The following is a 16,898-nucleotide window of genomic DNA, read 5'->3' as shown; positions in this document are numbered from 1 at the left end:
ACTCCTTCGACCCTCTCGAAGAAGGCCGAGGTTTCTTTGACCACTGTAACTCGGCGCGGTGATCAGGGCCGCCGTCCGAGCCTGAGGCTGACGCAGGGGCACGCTTTACGTCTCGTGGGGCCCCGCCATTTCTATGTCGAGTCCATCCAGGCTTGGCGAGAGTCCAACGCTGCTATCAACTCCGGGACTGAAGCTGTTTTCCGATGAGGATGATGTCGGTCGCGGTACGGCGGCGGGATTGACTTCATCGCCGCCGACAACTTCGGCAGCCGGGGACTCCTTCAGATGTTAAAGGATGCGGCGTTGTAGGCGATGTAATTGAGGCGGATGAAGCCACAGCAGATTTCGTGGATGTATCGGCTGTAGTAAGCGCATGGTCAGGTGTTTTATCTGTGTTTAAAACTGCGGTGCGATCAGGAGGACAGATGGTAGCAGCCGAAGTGGAGGCGCTGTCGGCCACAGCATCCCTGTCCTTCGCTGCTTGGAAGGCCAGCGAAAATGGCCTTTTGCGATCCGCCACGTCCCGGTATTCTTTTTTTGTGAAGTGATTTTAAAGAGAATGGAAGAGATAAGTGCAGTGCCGTAACTGTCTCTCACAGGAGGACACCTCAACAGCACTGCACGGGGAAAGGGGTGTGGGGAGAAAAGGATGAAGAGAGAGGAAAGGAGAAGGCGGGAGGGGCCAACCCTCGTGTGCTCGGGTACGTGGTGTCGCAACGCACCAAACGCCTGCTGAAGCAGGCGCCCCTTCGGGGACGGTATTCTTTTTCAGTAGAGGAGGCCGGCGAACATGGCGCGTTGGGACTATTGTTGTTGTTGTTGCCTATCACGCGTGTGGGTCCTACCCACGATGGGGGATTGGCCAAGAAGTGGGTGGAATATTCCAAATTAATATGGAGCATAAATTTCCGAATATTTATGGAATTAGCATTGAATAGCGTAGAATTACCTGTTAAAATAAAATCAGGAAAGTCATATGGAAGGAGTAATAATTAATTTATGAGTAAAAAAATTGAATTTAGCAGGGCATTCATTTAGATTTGTTTAGATTCTGTAAGAAATGTTTGGACAGCGAAGCAAGCATCCCTGTGGCTGAATACCAAAGTGGACGCCCCGAACGAAAGAATAGCAGGTTCTGTCAAGTCCAGGCCAGTTCTTCGAAAAGGTATTTCCAACAATCTCTCTTTTTTTGCCGCAGTAAAGCGGCGACAAGATAGAAGAAAGTGATGTACCGTCTCCTCCTCATTACAACATGAACAGAGGGTGGAGGAAACCAAGCCCGACCTGTGTAAGTAGAAATTCAGGGAGGGAATGCGGCAACGTAATTTGGTGAGAGAGACCTCAAGCATCTTTGTGTTACAGAATTCGTTACGCCAGGGAAATGCCAGGTGCTTATAATTTGGAGAAGCAATCAGATCTGGGTTTTATAAGGCAATTCTAATTGATAGCATCCGAAGATCTAGCCGCCATGATCTGTGTTGTCACTGGTAGAACAGGAAGAACAGGGCCGGAAAGTGTTGTCTTTGCCAGTGAATCGGCACTTTCATTAAAACACAAACCTTTATGACCAGGTACCCAAACCAAATGAACACATTGCACATGGCTATAGGGCCTAGCAAGTTGAAGAGCTTTAGCATGGTTGAATCATTAGTAGCGTTAAGGGAAGAGCACACAGAAAGCGAGTCAGTAAGAATAGCAGCTGTTGTAAACATTTGGTCTAATTTACGCAAAGCTAGATTTTCCCTTTATTCAAAGCTAGGATTAGTGCTAAAAACTCGGCCAGAAATATAGGCACAAAATCAGGCAATGTAAAAGAAAAAGACCAGTCGAGTGCAGGACAAAATATTCTAATGCCAGCTTGTTCCTCGCGCTGTGATGCATCTGTTGCAATGGTAATGTGTGTTTCTAGGCTGCTTAGGTAGTCTTGCTAGTTGACGTTTAAGTTGCCGTAAGCGAGTAGTTTCGCGTGGTTGGGGAAAATGTCATCGAACTTGATCTCCGGAACTGCCCGAGTTACATGCCTCTTCTTTTTCATTTGTCGACGCTGGTTGATGCGGTGTCAGGACAATTTTAGTTACGGCGTCACGCGCAGTCGCAACTGCAGCTGACGCCGGCGGTAAGGGGGGAGAGGCTCCAGCAGCAGCGTCCCGAGTATGAACGCCGCACAGGGCGCGCGACCGTAGGGTGACCATCCCCGCAACGCCGACAAGGGCGGTCACATCCGTCGCTTTCGTCGCCATGGACACCACAACGGCCACAGAACGCTGCGGTGCACTGTGCACGGTAGTGGTCGCTGGAGCCACAACGACGACATACGCGTTGCAAGCCACAGCAGTGAAACGTCACACGATGACCAGATACTCGCAGGTAATTGGGGACAGGGGTTGTGGCGTTCATTTGCATCCGAACGAAGCGGGTGCCGGGGAACACGCCACGTCGTCTGCTTATAAGACCAGCTTTGACAGACAAAATCTTGCCGTATGGTGATAGTGCTGGACGAGGTCTTCGTTGACAACGAAGAACGGCAAAAAGAGACAGGTTACGTGGTGACCTGCGGGCCAACGGGAACGACAGGGCAATTGCTCGCCACCGATGTTAAGGCAGCCAGCATCGACGATTAGAGTCATGGAAGCAATGCTCTTGACGGTGACTTGGAAGTTGAAGCTTCCACGTGTTGAACGCAGTAGACCTCACAGAGGCCAACTATTGAGGCCGTCGCATCCACGATGGTCTCAGGACCATTCCCCGTAGAGACAACAACATCGAAGACTTGAGCTTTCGAGGGAGTCCACGACGCTGTAGGCACCATGGCGTGAGAGGTAGAAGTCTTCGACGTGGAACACGCAAGGACGTCAGCAGAAACTGTTCCGTTCTTGCGGGTGTGCTGAGGAGAGACGCTGAAGGTTTCACAGGACGGACTGCTGCTTTGGAGCCGAAGTGCAAAGTACACTACTGCCTGGAAGCCATAACAAGAAACACCCTAACTGGCTCGAAGTAAAATTGTCTATTTTGATCAACATTTTTGTATTGTTTGCGACAATCTTTAAGCTTAACTAGGATTCCTAAAGAGTTCAATATTAAGCATGTTTCTTCTTACCTAATTGTGACTGCGTTCTTGCTCGAGTCAACATATGTAAAATAGTAGGATAATATTGCGAGCAGTGTTTCGTTTTCGAAAGTGTAGACGCTCACGTTTTTTCCCCATTTCTTTTCCATACTGGTTCTCCTTCCAAACATGTGGCGTACTCATTACAAGAGAATAATCGCTTTTGCCATCTTGATGACACTCTGTCAACACTCACATGAAAATGCTTGAAGCTGTCGCTGCAGTGGCCTCCCCTCTCACGTCGGCGTCCAGGGCAACGAGGAGGCTGACGCCCTGGCAAAGGCAGCACACCATGTCACTGTACCCGTCAGCACCGCTGTAAGGGCCTTCGATTTTTATATGCAATGCGCACGTCGCAGCGGCACCTTACGGTACCTCACCCGGATCGACGCGTCGGCAGCGGTCGGTCCCCACGTACCCTTCGTGATCGCCGCCTCACAATGTAGGAGCTGTCTCTCTTGCTGCGGCTCCGGATTGGCTACTCTTGGACAGCATCCCGGAGGTACAGTAAAGGTCTAGTTCCATCCCTGGCCTGCTCAGCGTGCGGCGAGGCCGGAACAGTCGAGCAACTCCAATGTTTCTGCCCCGCTTTCTCCAAGATTTGAGGAGCCATTCCACGCTGCGAAAGTGTATGACCATGGTAGTTGTAGCACGTGAGAAAGGGTTATACAAGGGTACATATATTGATTTTAATCATTTGGTACTGGTAGCAACGATAGCTTTGTGATTAATACGATATACCCTGATTGGCGCGGTTACACCCTTAGAATCTAGGCCAAACCTGAATCTGTGCACAACGGTTACAAAGTAGTTGATCGAATTCGATTGGTGTGGCACTTTAAAGCAAACTGCTCCAGCACATTTGCTTCTAGCACAAACTGAACGGACCATTTCTTGTACGGTTTTCAAATGCCCACATTAAGGTCTCCAACGATGAACGCAGGGGTGGTGTCATCAAGGTTAACTCTTGCAAAGTGAGTTGTCAGGAACCTCCCAATCTCGCACTATGGTGAGCCTGGATATACACAGGGGATATTACAATTGCGTCTTTGGTTTTTAAGCGCAGACATACCAGCAGTCGGTGGCATTTTCCTCCATCGAGTCAAGGGTGTATGGTTTTACATACATTTTGTCATTTGCGTATGTGACAATGCCTCCTACTCGTGAGTCCATGTGCTGTGCGCAAACGATTCCGGCATAACCGTCGACTTTAAACAATGCATCTTGATTGATTTTTATGTATTATTATTATTATTATTATTATTATTATTATTATTATTATTATTATTATTATTATTATTATTATTATTATTATTATTATTATTAGGGGTGCAGTGCTTGAATCCTGCTTTACCTCCGCCACGGGTCTGCCCGATATTTCGCTACCTCCTGGATTGGCCCACGTATTTTACCACAGACACGACGAATGCATGGGGGGGGGGGGGGTCGGTGGCGTACGGCTTCATTGTAAAAAAAAAGAAAAAAAAATCACGCTATGCACCCCCAGGTCCTGCAGTGGAGGAACAACGTGTTCCCGCATCTGATTCGTACATTGCACGGTGCTCACTTAGCCTCGTATTGAGGAGTACCCGGTGGCATTTCCCAACGATTGTGGCATTTCCCAACGATCACAAGGCAGGGGCACATTGCGGGCTACGCCTGATCAACGCTTTACATACTGTCTGGTGCGACCTTCGTACTTCTTTGTTGTGCTGGAGGTTTCCTGGTTTTCAAGCGTGCACAGCCTACCGATTGAGCTCACTCGGAGCCATGAAAAACACACAAACGTCCAGTTTTCTTGCGCTACCGTCTTTATTTGGTGGGACTGGCTGTGAAAGGGACTTCCGCTTTCTCGGCTTACTTGCAGCAGGTGGCACTTTTGAACCAGTTCCTCCACATAACGGTCTGGGTGACGAAATGCAGTCTGGGGCAGATGGAAGAGGCGCTCCAAGAGGCTGCTTCGACAGTCCAAAAATATGCCCAGGAGTGCGGACTGCGCTGCTGTCCGGAAAATCGGCATTTCTAATCATGCGCAGACGAGAAGATGAAGCCCCGGTAAAAATTAGGGTGCACGACGCTGCGATCCCTGAATTGGAGGCAGTGCTTACCCTGGGACTACTGGTTAACAACAAGGGTGTCAACGCAGCAATGATTGCTCAACTCCGTACGTCATGCAAACAAGTAATGCGAATGATCACAAGCATCACCAATGAGATGAGAGGGATGACGGAGAACGACACTCTTCGGTTAGTCAAAGCCTTTATACTCAGCCGAATTGTGTACGTGGCTCCGCACCTTCGGATGAGGAGGTGCGATTTAAAGCATGTCGATGTCATGCTCAGAGCAGCATATAAGAAGGCACTACGACTGTCGGTCAAAAACATCTACAGAGCGCTTGTCACAGTTGGGGGTGCACAATACAACAGATGAAATAATTGAGGCCCACCTATTAAGTCAATATGCCAGATTGGCAGGAACGAAAACGGGACGCAAGGTACTGGAGGACTTGAATATCAGCTGTCCTTACTATACGGCAACAAGAGAAGACATTCCAAAAGCGTGGAGGGGCAAATTCGCGACACTGCCCCTTCCTAAAAACATGCATCCAGAATATCATCAAGCAAGGAAAAGGGCAAAAACCAAGAAGGTGGACCAGATCTATTCTAAATTAGAGGCAGCCTTCTTCGTGGATGCTGCGGGTCCGGTGGGAGGAGTCTCCACAATATTGATGGCGCATCAAGGGCACATGGTCAATGGACTTTCTGTTCGGCACGGGGAAATAGCAGAATTGGAAGAGGTGGAGATCTCCATGGCGGCTTCGCATCCTAGCTCCGAATACATCGTTAGAGACTCGCAAACTGCATATAGAAATTACACGCGGGGCCGAATTGCACCGCTAGCTTGAAGGATCCTCAAACAATCTGGGGTGTCCGCTTCGCAAAAGGAGCTGATTTTGGTGCCAGGTCACGAGGGTGTAGAGGGAAATGAGTGTGCACACGCTGCCGCCCGAGCTTTTCTCCCCCCGGGTTCCTCCTCCTCCGTCCCCGAAGACTCTGACTTCCCAGTGCCATTAATAACTTATGCAGTTGTATTACAGCACTTGCGCTTATCACAACGAAAATACCCGGGCCCGGCCAAGGGATTAGATAAATCAGAAGAATGTCATTTACGAAGATTACAAACCATGTCATTTAATATCTCAGTCAAGCTACATGCTATGAAGCCACGGTCCTTTTCGGCCGAGTGTAAATATTGCGGGCAGAAAGCAGATTTGTGCCATATGGTATGGGCCTGTCAGGCTAATAGTGCCTTAGAAACTATACAACAGCCGACGTGGGAAGGATGGGAGGCAGTCCTGTCCAGCTCAACCCTCGAAGACCAGCGAGCCCTCGTGGCAAGAGCTAGGGCGGCGGCCTTAGCCAACGGAATTCCGGAATAAGAATCCGACCAACCTTCTCCTAACTCCCCTCCCCTTTTCCTTGAAGTAAAGCGTTTTCATAATAATAATAATAATAATAATAATAATAATAATAATAATAATAATAATAATAATAATAATAATAATAATAATAATAATAATAATAATAATAATAATAATAATAAGCTTCTTGACGACGCTTCTCTGTACTTCGCTGGGAAAGCTGGCGGCGGTCAGTCTTCCTACTTGACGCGAGAAGCTGAGCTCACATTTGCGCTCGCAGTACCTAGCTGACAAGCGCATTGTAGGGGCAGCCGTTGCAGAAGCTAGCCTTACCTCTTTAGGGTGCGCCGAAGTGCAAGGCAAGCGTACCTGTTCGGACTGAGAGGCATGGTAGTAGCGATGGTAAGCGCGAAGCTGAGTATGAGGAAGCGATCGGACGACGTTGGCGGAAGCAAACAATGCCTGTCCAGACGCTTCGCAATGCGGGGGAGCCATTGGCCCACGGCGGCGGCACCACGTTACCCCCGTCATAAAATCCCCGTTGTTGCTAGAGCATGGACAACTTTAGCTAAGGCCCGTTGCCACTCGGTGCCCTGTTGGCCCTGTCCTTGATTGATTGATTGATTGATTGAAAAGTTTATCATTCCACTGAGCTGGGGTGCCCGCCTCTTCGCCTACACGCAGGTAGGGGGGAGGACGAAGCAGTCCCCGTGCGTTGAGGACGGTGAGTCTTCACGGCCTCAACGGCCAGGCGTATTGCTCGACGCTGGTCGTCTTCAGCCTCGCTCTGGAGCAAGGCTTCCCAGGCTTCTCTACTGTAAATATTTTCCTTGGCCCCTGGGGAGCCAGCACACTCCCATATTACATGGTCTAGCGCACCTTTCTCCTGCCAAATTTTGCAGAGGGCGTCGTTATAGTCCCTCGTCTGAGTTAAGTAGATCCAATATGGTGATGCACAATTGTTTCCCTGGAGGCGCCGCCAAATGCGAGCGTCCTCCGGAGAGAGAGAGACCGAAGCGGAGGAGGAAAGATTCTTCATTCAGCTTTGTAATGATCCACGATTCCCCTGTCGTGAGGATGTTATCTTTCATCCCTGGAACTGGCTGCTCTAGAGTTGCCCGGTGGTAGAGTGCTCGGGCGAGCTCATGAGCGGCTTCGTTACCTGGGACTTCTTCATGGGCCGGAACCCAAATGAAAGTTATGTCCCTCCTAGGAGGGTTTTTGAGTAGAATTCGGAGGGCCTCTTCCGAGATGGTCCCTTTGCTAAAATTTTGGACATCTAATTGGCTATCGCATAATATGACTACCACTTTTGTTCCCGCACAAACGAGCGCTACTGCAATCTCCTCGGCTTTGCAGGCGTCCCTCGCGCACCATCGTCGACACCGCAGCCTCGTTTCTGCCGCAAGCGGCGTCCACGTACGATACTTTATGCGCCGGTGTGTTTTTAAGTTTATTTACTAGAACCTTAGCGCTGTGAGCTCCCTTCTCTTTGCTGTAGATAGGATCACACTTGCGAGCAAGGGGACCCCGCAAGGGTCGGTGCTGTCACCCTTCCTATTCAACATAGCGATGAGGGGTCTCCCGGCAGAACTCAATAAGATTAAATCGCTGAAATTTAGCATGTGCGCGGATGATAACATCTGGCTTAACAGTGGGAGTGAAGCTGCCGCAACTTAAACTACAGATAGCGGCGAATATGGCGAAAAGTATGCGGCCAGCAGAGGCTTGGCATGCGCGCCACAGAAATCGGAGTTACTAATCATGGAGCCAAAACACCAAAGGGGACACGCTGGAAGCAGCAGACCCATCAGTGTTTTCGTAAACGGAACTGAGGTTGCCAAGGAGGAGGAAATCAGAATTCTGGGCACGTATATCCAGAGAAATGGGTACAACCTCACGACAATCAAGAAGTTAGAAGTAGTTAGAAGTAGTTAGAAGGGCACGCGGCGCAGGTGACGAGTTTCTTTAGGAGAGTTGTACTCAAAGGCGGGGGCCTCAAAGAGAACAGCCTCCTCAGACTCATGCAAGCCTTTGTTACCAATCGAATAGTGTATGCCACACCGCATCTTGTGTTTAAACAAGAAGAAAAAGAGAAAATAGATGCGATCACTAGGAAGAGCGTTAAGAGAGCCCTAGGGCTCCCATACTCGACCTCGACAGGCCCTGTCCTTGCCTTCTGCATGACGTGCGACCACGTGCCAAGAAAGGTTATTGACATGACCCTAACCGCGCTTATATAAACTGTGGCTAACTAGTGGGAAACTTGCGCCGTCTCAGTGACGCCTGGTCTTGGCGCCATCGGGCTGACATTGAAAATAATGTAGGACGCTATGGATGGACCGGTAAAACACGCCAAACTGACTCGTATTTTACTGTTGTCCTAGTAAAACGAAAGACCAAACAAAATAAAGAAGAAAGAAAGAAAGAAAGAAAGAAAGAAAGAAAGAAAGAAAGAAAGAAAGAAAGAAAGAAAGAAAGAAAGACCAAGGTGGTGGAAAGTAACAGGATGTTTTAGGAAGCCACTCGTCAAAAACGACAGACCCAAGATCCGCTTATAACACGCGGAACAGCTCATTCCGCAGCAGCTTCCAGAGGAAGAGAAAATGTAAGTTGTTTATCGCGATGTGCGTAAGCGGAGGCCCATGGATTCGCTGTACGCCGTAGCAAGCGGATAAACAGCTGAGAGAGAGAGAGTGGTCAATTCGTGCGCGGAGTTGCAGGAAAGCTTGCTCTTTGCGCAGTCGATCGTAAGTAGTGTAGCAAATCTTTTCCAGACGTTTCTGAGTGGGCAGGGCCGCAGATACGTCGGGGCCAAAAACTTTTCGTGATTGAAACGCTCCACTGCAAAACGTATTACCCCTCCCCACCCCCCCACTTCTTTTTTTTCTCTTCCCGGGAATTCCACGGTGCGTGCGACGTGAACCACTACCGCAATCAAAATCTGCGTGCTTCTTGCGTTCGTGTTTAAAATTTTATGTGGCGACTTTCTCATGCAGTGTTTGCACGGAGATTGAGATTGCGTGGTTTTGAAAAATGGCAGTCGTACGAAACGTGGACGCGACATTAACGAAAAGGATAACGACGCTTTCCTCTGCGTTTTCTCTCTCTCTCTCTCTCTCTCTCTCTCTCTCTCTCTCTCTCTCTCTCTCTCTCTATATATATATATATATATATATATATATATATATATATATATATATATATATATATATATATATATATATATATATATATATATATATATATATATATATATATATACCTGCATTTCTCGATGCGGGAACCTCATACTTATTCGCTCAGCCTTCTGTCGTTCTATGTAATGTAAATTTAAAAATAGCGTAGGATAGTAACGAGTGACGGAGAGCCGAGGCGACACAGCTCTGCTCATTTTCACAAAAACGTGCTTTTGGGCTTGGATTGTTCGCAACCTACCAATTAAAATGTTACGCGTTTTTCTATATGTGTGTTCTGTGTGTCTTTCGCTGTCCTTGTTTTTCGCGCAGCTTTAACCTACCTTCAAGTACGAACGAACTAGCCCCCAAGAACGTCCTACTATATACAGCAATTGTTTTACTTCTCAAGGGCCGCACTACCTGAAGCATGATGAAGAAGTTACGGCCACTGACCAAGTCAAGGTGAAAAAACACACAGAGTGTGTTTTTTTCACCTTGACTTTAATAAATCTTTATTTATTCAAACTACTGACAACAGTATCAACAGGACTGATGGAAATCTTTCTGCTAACTACACCCGTTCCCTACGTCACATTTTGGCATAAAAACGACTTGCGGCTCTTGCCCGCTTTTAGTGTGATCAAGGAACCCGTACGGGTCCCGAAACGTCTCTGCGTGTTTTTTCACCTTGACTTGGTCAGTGGCCGTAATTTCTTCATCATCATGTTACCTTACCAGACGAACTTTCGTCGAACTCTTGACTACCTGAAGCATCCAAAGAGTTGGTTTTGTTTCAATCAAAGTGTGCACGCACTTGCCCCATAATATTAATAATATTAAATCTGCTGTTTCTATGTCGTCATTTAGCCATCATTTTTATTTTTTAAAGCAATATTATCATTCTACATTACGTGCGGGATTTCTGAGATAACCGTAGCTCTGTCGGTTTGTGCTAATGAATTTTTTTGTTGTATTAAGTACTAATAAAGGATTGCTCTTTTTTTATAGATATATCAAGTGCTAGTATTTTTGGTCTAATGATTTCGATTAGTAATATTAACATTATAACTTTTTTGCTGTTCCGTTATTCGTAATATAACCTAAGAGGTGCTCCTACAGTGCTTCAATATGGGACTTCTTTCTGCTAGGTGCGTGTGCCCACTTACGCATATTCACTAAATAGAACAAATGTTAGCAAGTCCTGATAACGAACTTAATATTAGCGAAGGCCCGGCCGGCGAAAGACAAAAAAAAAGGACTTACCAACGGAAAGCTTTGTGAAATCGGTCCCTATTCCCCACCCCCTTTACTGTCCGCCGTCTTTCTTTGTCACTACTCGCATTTCTAAACTTTTCGGGCGCTTTAGGTGACGGTTGACGCCAGTTATAGGCGCCGTGATGGCTCTGGGGGACACGGCGTTCTTTCTTGTTTAGCTCTACGTCGCGGGTTCGATTACCGCTCGCGGAGGCCGCACTTCCACGTGACGAGAAATTCGAAAACGCCCCTCTACTCGTGGAACGTTCGACTAGTTCTTCTAGAGCGCTTTCAAAGCGCTCTGATGGTCGTGGAAAACGACAAGAAGCACTTCTTGTTGGGCTAGTTGGTAGCTGTTCATTATAAGATATGAAGACGCCAAATAAAGAGACACACAAAAGAGAAGAGAACGGGACAGGGCGCCTTGTGTGTGGCTCCTTATTTGGCGTCTTCATATCTTATAAAGAACGACAAGAAATCTGTGTTGCGGATACAGACGGCTTGAGTAGCGTTGTTCCGAACTCTTTTTTCCGCAGCACCGTGGGAGCGTGCTTATTGTCACGGTGAAGCTCAGTTGCATTGTTATGCGACCTTTGAAGCTTCGCCGGAGTGCTCGGGAAAGACCAGTCGAATGTGTCATTAGATTTAGTGGTATGCTAAAGCACCCCATGCGGTCAGGTTTGATCCGGAGCCCTACGGTGCAGCGTTTTTCGTAGTCCTTGAGTTGCTTTGAAACGTTATTACAATATATATATATATATATATATATATATATATATATATATATATATATATATATATATATATATATATAGACGTGGAGAAGAAGGCCGTGTTTAAGAGAAAGCTTGAGCTCGGAAGCTCCTATCTAAATACGTGTGAACAGACAAATCGTTTTTTCTCATCAACGATTTCGCCAATGTTGATATAGATTGTTGCAATTGAAAGAAGGAAAGAACATGTTCAAATCTAGTGACTGTGGCAAGCCGATTTTTAAAAATTTATAACGTCTTTATTTGTATATATAGTTGTTGGAAATTTCGATCTAACAAATTAATGTATTTAGAACTTTGCCACTAGGCAATGAAAAAAAAAAACGAAAAACGATGTCAGAATTCTATAAACTACACCTACTAATTGATTTAAAGCAGGTAAAAGTTGATATTTTATAGCTGCCCCAAAGTATTTGCTATAATTTGTTAGGGGGGCTCGTGCAAAACTTTGATATTCAAAACCTTCGCAGTGAAGTTGCCTTGCAACGAAATAGAGTGGCAGTCAATCGAAGGCGCAGCGTAGAGCAGAATAAGTGCAGACGGCAGTTTGAAAGTTTAGTTGAATTCGTTGACTGCACTGCGCAGTACGGAGGTGTAGAGTTTATCAGTTGTAGGCAGCTACTCGACGGTGCTACGAAATAAAGTCTTACGATTTGCATTGTATGTTCTTGTTCTGCCGCTTAAATTTCTCTCGGCGCACAGCGGAGCATTAGTTCTCGGTATATTTCCGAACGAGTTTCTCATCTGGTTTGTTCATTGTAACGCATCACTATTAAAGTGTCCAACGATCCCCAAGACTTTCATATTTAGTGAGTAATCCTATATATTTTACGGCACCATTCGTTGGGTTGCTATGCAGGCTCCCATACGTTCACGAGAGATCATCCCATACGAGGTATATTTGTTCCCAAGTCTTGCGCGAAAGTAGCCTCCCATGGTCGGGAGTATTTGCAAGTCCTCACATGCGGAGTACTGCGTACATAATAAAAAAAAGAAGAGTGTAAAAAAAAACACCGTGATAAGAGTGTCGCCGCACTCGCTACAACGTGTTTCGCAAATACCATAATCCAGACGACAAACACATGCTCGTCCGTTTCGTAAGAATACGGACACAAGAACGACGTGGCGGCACGGATCTTGCACCGACCTAGCGAGCCGGCATACCCAGAATACGTTGCTATGGAGACGAGACAAACTTAGCGCTGCGTAACAGTCGGATTCCAGTTTCATGCAACGAGCCGCGGACTATAGCGGGTTCCCAATTACGGTCGTCTCGGGCGCTATAGGTATGCGCGTTAATCGTGAATTCGTTAGCCAATGGCACCGGTGCATAGAAGTTCCTGATAGACGTGGACAGGGGGTTGTACGCGGACATGGACAGGGTTACAAGGCAACACAAAGCGCCCCAGTCTACTGGCGCCCTACAGCGCATGTCGTGAGAAAACTGGCACCGACGCCAAAGCGATATCGATAAGTTACTTTTTTTTCTGCAGGGGCAGAAAGTGAAGTGGCACTCAAGTAAAGCGAAAACACATTATTCGACATACTTCAGTTGTTCCATTTGTAAAAAACAGTCGTTCTTCCGGAACGCTGTAGATATAGGGTGTTTCAGGGAACACTCTAAAAAAATATTTAAAGGTTGCCTGTGGCAGACAGCTCAATCCTAGTTAATGGGCCGGTGTACTTGAAGCAGCGGACACTGCTCGCACAAAAAATTGAAATCCGAAGTCGAGTAATTAATAAAAAGATAACTGATTAAGTTTTTAACTAATTGCATTACGGGCCATATTGCAATTTACAAATACTAGCCGTGGAGTTCGCAACGCGGATCCACTTTGAACGAATTCTCAGGACGACACCAGTTTCGAGGTAGTAATCCCCTAACATTGCGGAGAAATGCGCTGGCGTTCCAGTTACTTGTTTGATTCAGTGCATGAAACGACGTTTTGTCAACAAATCAACTGGAACGCCAATGCATTTCTCCGCAAAGTTCGGGGACATTATATCTCGAAACTGGTGTCGTCCTGAGAATTCGTTCCAAGTGGATCCGCCTTGCGAAGTCCCACTGCTAGGATTCGTAAATTGCAATATGGGTCATAAGATAATTAGCTAAGAAGGTAATTAGGTTATTTAGTGGATTTCGCATTTTCATTTTTTGTGCAAGTAGTTTACGCCGCCTCGAGTATATAACCCGGCCCACGAACTAGAATTGAGCTATCTACCACAGGCAACCTGCAAAACATTTTGAAAGTGTTCGCTGAAACACCCTGTATAATATATATATATATATATATATATATATATATATATATATATATATATATATATATATATATATATATATATATATATATATATATATATATATATATATATATATATATATGAAATTTTGAACAGTTTTTCGTTCCACTATTCTAATCTAGACGGCAGCGTCTTGGATGCTTGCAGCTGCTGGTTTCGGCGTGCAGGGCGTGCGGCGAACTTCAGCGGGGAAGCAGCGCAGCTCGGCTGACTCGGCCCGTCAACAGAGCGGCGCATTGTTCTCGCGGAAAAAAACAAAAACAAAATGGCGGCACGCCAAAACAGGCTCGCGCTCACAACTTTCGCCGTGTTCGCGCAAGCGGCGCGTTTGTGCGAACGCTTCATTTACAACTGTCGAGCAGCTCGGGTATAAGCGACCACAGGAAGCAGCAACACCGGCGGGCAACGCTCGTGGGCAACGCCGGTAGGCAACTGCAGGGTTCCATTGTGCGCACATCTCGCCGCGGTTGCGTATCAAACTCCCGTGAGGCCAGTCATTAGGCGGCGCGCACAACTGCCCGTACGGTTGGTGAGCGGACGGCATGATTTGGCGTTTTTTTTTTCCCCTAATGGAACACGTCAGCAGTGAGTTTCATTTTAATCGCCGTTAAGGCCAGCGCAGCAGCGAAGGGCTGGTTCGTTAAAACAAAATAAATAACTGCAAACGTGGAGCAGCGTTGCTGCAGAGCTCATGTGAGCGCCCGAGAAGTTTCAAGGTCAACACTCACTGGGATCTGTTTATGCATTGCGAGCGTCAGCATTTGGAGCCCCAAGCAGATTGCAACGATGTGTCACGCGAGCAGGATACACGAGGCAATTTCACAGACGCGTGTTACACCAAAGTTTTTTTTTCAAATGAAGACATCCTTTCAATACCATAGAATAGCTTGAAGGCAGTCAGTAAAACTTCATCAGAGATCTCAGAAGAAAAAAGAAACTTTTGCATATTCAGCGCATTTGTTAGAGCTCACGCGAAGCGAAGGTTTAATTAAGCGGTTAATGAATTCCGTACAATTAATGGTGGTGCGTACATTTGTGTAAGGCGAAAGCCTTTCCAGGCTCATGGTGAACTTTGTGTCAGCAGACCTGACCGCCGGAGTGTCCACCGAAGCGTCGTCACGCCATATGAAGACAGATTAAAGAATGAAAAGTGATTGATAGTGACAGTTAGTGAATGATAACGTTATAATAGAGATTTGTAGAGGTTAATAACGACTAGTAATGACTAATCATGACTACTAATGACTCCAAAATGACTAATGCGTCAACGACTGCTTCTAATGACCAGAATTGTTTAGAAATGACTAGAAATGTCTAGTAATGGGTAGTAATCACTAAAATTACTACTGAAGACTTGTAATGGCTACTAATGACTACGAAATGGCCAATATGTCTAACGACGGCTTGTAACAACCACAATTGATTACAAATGACTGAATATGCTTAGTAGTGAGCAGTAATGACTAAAATGAAAGACACAAAGAGAAGAGGCAAAGAGAAAGAGGCGAATGATAAGAGGAGGAAGAGTAGGCTTTTGCCGTTCACCTCTTACGAGAGACCTTAAGAGACCCTGTAATTTCTTTTGTCCTATGCAAAGCGTGAGCTCCAACAACCGTTATGATTATGAACGGCAGAGGTAAAAATTTCTTTGTCATTTACATTGGCACGTACATGGAAATGCATTTGAGGATTCTATAACGATTGCGCCACGGTGGAACACATACCCATTCTAGAGTGGCACATGCACCCACTCTGCATGATTAGCCACGAACGGGAACATGCTCAGCGGTACGTATTGAATGGATGAACTGTGCGAAATGACGGAATGCGAAGAAGCCCCTGAATACGATGCGCTTTTACAGCGAAGCAGTATACTTCTAGCAACTTCATTGCATTAGTCGTGTGCGGGGTCAAATATGTGGGCCGATCTCGGAGGCAGTGCAATACCGGGCCGACCCGCGGCGGTGGTGAAGCAGGCTTCAAGCACTCCAACCTTAATAATAATAATAATAATAATAATAATAATAATAATAATAATAATAATAATAATAATAATAATAATAATAATAATAATAATAATAATAATAATCAAATGTGTTTATTAAAGTACCTTGGAACAACCTCGAGGCTCTTGATGCTGGCGCACGCGGCATAACAATGCACAGGAAAAACAGTGCATGCCCACGCACATTCACACGTGCGCACGCATAAAAGAGATTAATGTCGCGAATATAGCTTTTAACAGAGCATAAGATGTGTACAAAAAGGCAATACAAAGCAAAAGCTGAGAAACAGGAAAAGATTACAGAATGACGGTAAACAGACGAGAGTTTTAGTTGAATTATTGCAATTCCTCTGCAAATCATCTCACGAAAATATTAAAATTAGGCACGAAGATATCCATGCAATCTGAGTGGGCGTTATATGTCGACTGCACACTAGATAGAGGGTCACAAAAGTCGGAAGGCTGAAAGGCGCTGTTTCCTTGTGCCTTTCTGCGTAATGTAAAAGCGCACTAAAGCAAGCCACAGATGTGAACATTTTTGGTGCAATTTCCAGGAATTCACAATTTTACCTACAAGTGCCGCCCCAACCACGGAGGCGTACTTAAGAACTGGAAGGCACACGTTCTTATACAAAGTTACAAATGTCCCAGTTTGTTAGAAGTCTCTCCTCACTCGACATACTGTGCCGAACGTTTGAAGTGCAGGCTTCCTCGTCTGTTGAGCGTGAGGCGAGAAACTCGGAGAGCTATCGAAGTACCCTCCAACGTCCTTTGTTCCCTGAGTTCTTGGCAGGAGAACGTCTTTAACGCTATATGGAAATAAGGTCCTGTTAGTCTTCCGCGTGAAGCTTACAAT

At 46.2% G+C, this 16,898-nt stretch overlaps 1 protein-coding gene and 1 pseudogene across 1 annotated transcript in view; both read right to left on the bottom strand.

The window, feature by feature from the left end:
* Positions 1 to 16,898, bottom strand: part of LOC142574502 (carbonic anhydrase 1-like) — a 61,196-nt gene that overhangs the window by 34,394 nt on the left and 9,904 nt on the right. The gene's annotated exons all lie outside the window — the stretch shown is intronic.
* LOC142576840 (U2 spliceosomal RNA) lies at positions 15,951 to 16,093 on the bottom strand (annotated as a pseudogene).

Source organism: Dermacentor variabilis, chromosome 3, assembly GCF_050947875.1.
Source record: "Dermacentor variabilis isolate Ectoservices chromosome 3, ASM5094787v1, whole genome shotgun sequence".
In the NCBI taxonomy this organism is placed as follows: Eukaryota; Metazoa; Arthropoda; class Arachnida; order Ixodida; family Ixodidae; genus Dermacentor; species Dermacentor variabilis.
The sequence above is the reverse complement of the archived record's forward strand: the minus strand, read 5'-3'. Positions and strand labels throughout refer to the sequence as shown.